The sequence below is a fragment of the Lemur catta genome, chromosome 4, assembly GCF_020740605.2.
Source record: "Lemur catta isolate mLemCat1 chromosome 4, mLemCat1.pri, whole genome shotgun sequence".
Classification (NCBI taxonomy): Eukaryota; Metazoa; Chordata; class Mammalia; order Primates; family Lemuridae; genus Lemur; species Lemur catta.
Window position 1 is genome coordinate 86,443,262 of NC_059131.1, and position 5,292 is coordinate 86,448,553.

The following is a 5,292-nucleotide window of genomic DNA, read 5'->3' on the forward strand; positions in this document are numbered from 1 at the left end:
ACCCCAGTTTTGGGGCCCACTTTTCTAAATCACCTTGGACGGAATGTGCATCTTCTCTGGATGAATCAGGCCATCACCATGGACTTGGGTTATTGTAACATCCTACAGGTGTGTTGGGCTGTGAAGAGCTGTGCTTCCTGCTAGTGGCTTTGGAGGGTGAGGTTTGGAGTGCTCTTCTCCGTTTTTCTGTGTGCTGCATGGCTATGCTGTGGCCAGCCAGGTTTCTTTGCATGATGCTCATTTGTTGGGGCTCAGGACACATCACCCCAAAATATGACTGTGGGAGACCATATATGCTTCTTGGCATATTTCAAGCTGTATATTCTGAGAAGCTGCAGACACAGGAGTAGCTATGAAGCTACTTTTTGTAAAAGTTTGCATCTATAAAGGAAATCTACATTAGTAAAAGTATGTGTATCAGGAAGATGTCTGCTCCCAGACAATTTTTATTGCCTGAAAGACTGTCTGCATAACAAGACACCATGCATTTCCCCCTACATTTATTCACCATAGTTTCCTCCCCTCACCCTCCCATAACTTGTCTTCGTCACCCCCCAGAAACCCCTGTTCCTTTCTGTAGCTCAGGATGCTATATAAGCTTCAATAACCTGACACTTCTTCAGCCCCATAGTTTTCCTGGGACTTCTGTGCATATGTGTTAAACAGAGTTTTTCTCTTGCTAATCTGTTTTATGTCAATTAATCCATAGCCCAGCCAAACAACCTAGGAGAGTGAAGGGAAGCTATTTTTCCCTTCCCCGAACAGTTTTCAGTGTATCTTTGTGGGTCCAAGGTCAAACACAGTTCCAGTGTTTTAGTCTTGTGACCTTCCCTGCACAGAATGATGATGCTTCCATCTGTAAAAGAGGCGAACACACACACCCCCAGGATTGTCGTAAACCGTGGTCCTCCTGCTAAAGAAAACAACTCCTCCTCAACCTAACCTCCTCTCATTTATAGGGAGTTTTGTAAAGATTAAATGTTCAATTTTTTTTGAATATACATTTATTTAGAATGCAGCACTAACAGCATGATGATGAACTATCACAAATCTATACCAAGAAGCACACAATCTTAAAATGTGTTGTTTTTCACATGTAATTTAAGTATAGCATTATTATTATTTGGTACTAGACTTAAAGACAACATTTAGATTCTTCAGCTTTGGAGCATTTAGTAACATCAAAATGATTGTCTAGTCAGGCAGAGGAAAGAAACTCAAAAGCAGTTTCTTTTTCTTCTGCCAGTTCCTTTGCAGTAAGTCCATCTTCTCACGTGAGAAATCATTAATAGGGAGACCTTCAACAAACTTCCAGGTCTTATTCTTGATTACGACAGGGAATGAGTAGAGCAGGTCATCAGGAACACCATAGGAGTTGCCATCAGAGATAACACCCATGGACACAAACTCTCCCTCTGGGGTTCCAAACCAGATGTCTCTGATGTGGTCAGCAATGGCTTTCGCAGCAGACATTGCACTGGATAGTTTTCGAGCCTTGATGACAGGCAGCACCACCACGCTGCTGCACAGTCGTGATGAATTGTCCCTGGAGCCAGCTGTCATCTTTCAGAGCTTCATAAACACCAACTTCCTTTCCTTGCAACTTCACCTTGGCATGGTTGACATCTGGATACTGAGTCGAGGAATGGTTTCCCCAGATAATGACGTTCTTTACATCATCAGCAGTCACACCAAGTTTAAGAGCAATTTGAGATTTAGCTTGGTTGTGATCCAAACGAGTCAAGCAACTGAAGTTCTCCTTGGGGATGGATGGAGCTGACTTGGAGGCAGTCAGGCAGTTGGTATTGGCTGGGTTACCCACAACAATCACCTTCACTGACTTCTTGGCATATTTCTCTAAGGCTGCACCCTGGGATTTGAAGATTTTCACATTTGCTTTCAGTAAATCTTTCCTCTCCATGCCTTCCTTTCTTGGCATGGAGCCCACGAGAATGGCCACATCCAGGTCTTTGAAGGCAACCTCTTCTTTATCTGTTGCGATAACATCTTTCAGGAGAGGAAGGGCACAGTCTTGCAGTTCCATTAGGACACCGTCCAGGACACCCATCATGGGGGTAATATCCAACAGCACAAGAATTATAGGCTGGTCTTTACCAAAGACAGATCCATTTCCAATACTGTACAGCAGTGAATATGCAATTTGACCAGCTGCTCCAGTCACAAGGACTCTGGTTGGTTCAGACACGATTGAGAACTGCACAGACAATTGCAGCACCTGCAAAACGAGCATCAGAGAGTCAGGTCACCTCTACTGAGGAACCTAAATGTTCAATTTTTTTAAAAACCTAGAACATCTGTATTTTGCTTAATAATATTTTATTATAAATTGACAATTTATAATTGTATAAATTTATGGGGTACAAAGTGATGTTATAATTTATTAATACTATGTGGAATAATTAAATCAATTTAGTTAATACAACCATCGTCTCAAACACTTAACACTTTTTGTGGTGAGAAATTTGAAATTTATTCTCTTAGCAATTTTGAAATGTACAAACACTCTATTATTAACTAAATTCATCATCCTGTGCAATAGAACTCAAAAAAGAAAAAAGAAAAAAAAAACCCCAGATTCCTCCTGTCTAAGATTTTATACCCTTGACCATCATCTCCCCATTTTCCCTCTCCCCCAGCTGCTGTAACTACCATTCTACCCTCGGATTCTGTGGGCTTGTTTTAGATTCCACATGTAAGTGAGAACACACAGTGTTATTTGAGATCAATTAGTGAAGTTTTAGTATGTGTGCAGTATTCAGTGTCAATGTGTATGTATTCCTATGAAATGAAACAGAGCAAAATGTTTCCCACCTGAGCCACAACTTGCTTGCTGGTTGGTGCCCTCTTCGCTGTCAGTGGTGTCGTGGAGCTATGGCCTACACAGCTCCATGCCTTTTGTAGGGTATCACGGCTAAGAGTCGATGCCTGGAGTTAGGTGGACAGGGATCAAATCCTATATCCACCACATGTTACCTGTGTGTCTTGGTTAAGTTACTTGACCTCTCTCTGCCACAGACAAAGTTCAAAGGTTCTGTTGTATCTTAGTTATGTACAACAGAACCATCTCCCAGGAGCACATTGCAGGATATTAGGAAGCTCTAGAATCTCTGGGAGATGAAGGCATTAGCAAAGAGCCAGGAATAATATCTGGATTATGCCATTGGTCCAGTGAGCCCACAGCCCAGATTTCTGGGCAAAGGAACTGAAACTTGTGCCATGGACATGCTGCTGGTAGAACTCCCACCTCTGCTACCTCTGAGAGTGCTATGTGCCCCACACTCAGTTTCCCTATCTGCAAAGTAGGTATAGTAATGTTGACCCAAAGAAAGAAACTGAGGCAAAATTAATATAGAGAATTTATTTGGGTTTAGGACTGTACCCCAGAACATGCTGCCAAGTTGTCTTGGGGAGCACTTTGTTTGGTCTTTGTTAGGTTTTTAAAGGCAAAAGGGGCAAGGATGGGCTAATACAAAGTTGTCTGACAGGAACTCTCACCGGTTTATGGAAATGACGTTGATTGTACACCACTGAATTATAGGGTGTGAGTTATGGTGGCCAGCATGTCGCATTTTATGGCTACTTGGTGTCAGTTACTCTACAGTGCACATAGCAAGTGGCTTCAAGAGATAATTATTTAGCTCAAGGGGGGAATTGTATCTTAAATGCCTTTCTGGGCCTGATAATTTATATTCCTTAGATAAAAAAGTTTTTTTTTTCTCCTCTCAGTAATTAATAGTACCTACCTCATAGGGTTATTTTGAGGATTTAATAACACAATGTACATAAAGAGCTCACTATAGTGTTTGGCACATAGCAAATGCTCAGTTAATGTTCCCTCTTCATTTCCTCCTCCTTCATTTCTCTTCCACCTTCACTCACTTCTTCATTTCCTTTTTTTCCTCTTCCTCTTTTTCTTCCTCCTTCCTCTTCCTCCTCTTCCTTCTTTGCTTTTTCTTTTTCTTTTTTCTTCTTCTTTGTCCTCCTCTTCCTTCTCATTCTGTCCTCCTCCTCCTAAGAGTTGATAAGAGGCAGCATATGAACAATTCTGCCAATGGAAATAATTTCCCCTGTTTCTGGAGCCAGTTATGGTGCCAAAGAGCTGCTGTTTCATTGGATAGCACCATAAACTAATAAATGCTAAATACACCTCTGTCTCCCTTTCTTTCTTTTTCCCCCTGGCATTTACCAAGAGGTATCAAATCTGAAATGGGCTGTTTTCATATCAGATCCAGAAAAAATGGAAGGGAGTTGCACTAGAGAATATAAACTTCATGAGGGAAGGGATTTTGTTTAACATCTTTCTTTAGATATAATTCAAACATAAAATTCACCCAGAAAATGTGTGATCCACAGTTTTGTAACTATTACATGATCTAAGTTTAGAACATTTCTATCAATCTAAAAAGAAAACCTATACCTACTGGCAGACAGTCCCCTGCCAGTAGGGGAGTGCCCAGCTTTAGGCAACCACTAATCTTTCTGTTTCTATAGTTCTGTCTATTCTGGATATTTTATGTAAATGGATTTATACAATATTTTTTTGTGGCTGGCTTTTTACGCTTAGCATAATGTTTTCAAGGTTCATCCATGTTGTAGCATGTGTTGTACTTCATTCTTTTTTCTGACTGAATAATATTTCATTGCATGGGTATATTACATCTTATTTATCCATTCATCAAATGATGAACATTTGGGTTGTTGTTGCTCTTTGGTTATTACGATAATGCTGCTATGAACATTTATGTACATTTTCCTGTGGACGTATATTTTCATATCTCTTGGGTAGAAACCCAGGAATAAAATTTCTGAGTCATATTCACTCTGTTTAACATTTTGAGGAACTGCAATGCTGTTTTCCAGAATTGCTGAAGGCAGGGATTTTCAACTGGTTTGTTTACTGCTGAGACAGTGCTGACTTATGGGAAACTTACAAATATTATTTTTTTCTTTTTTAGAGACAGGGTCTTGCTCTGTCACCCAGGCTGGGGTGCAGAAACCTCCAACTCCTGGGGTCAAGCAATCCTCTTGCCTCAGCCTCTCCAATAGCTAGGACTACAGGCATGTGCCACCCTGCTTGGATAATTAATTTTTTTTTTTTTTATGTAGAGACAGGATCTTGGTATGTTGCCCAGGCTAATCATGAACCCCTAGCCTCAAGCCATCCTCGGCCTCCCAAAGTGCTGGGATTACAGGAGTGAGCCATCTCACCTGGCCAAATGTTTATTAAATAAATGAATTAATAGTTGTCTGTTGAAGATATATTTTCCTTAA

The 5,292-nt window shown here is 40.7% G+C and overlaps 1 pseudogene across 1 annotated transcript; it reads right to left on the minus strand.

Moving 5' to 3' along the window:
• Positions 1–997: 997 nt before the first annotated feature.
• On the minus strand, positions 998–2,275 carry LOC123636504 (annotated as a pseudogene). The gene has a single exon (XR_006734562.1). The product of XR_006734562.1 is annotated as a malate dehydrogenase, cytoplasmic-like (transcript).
• Between the last annotated feature and the right edge of the window lie 3,017 nt (positions 2,276–5,292).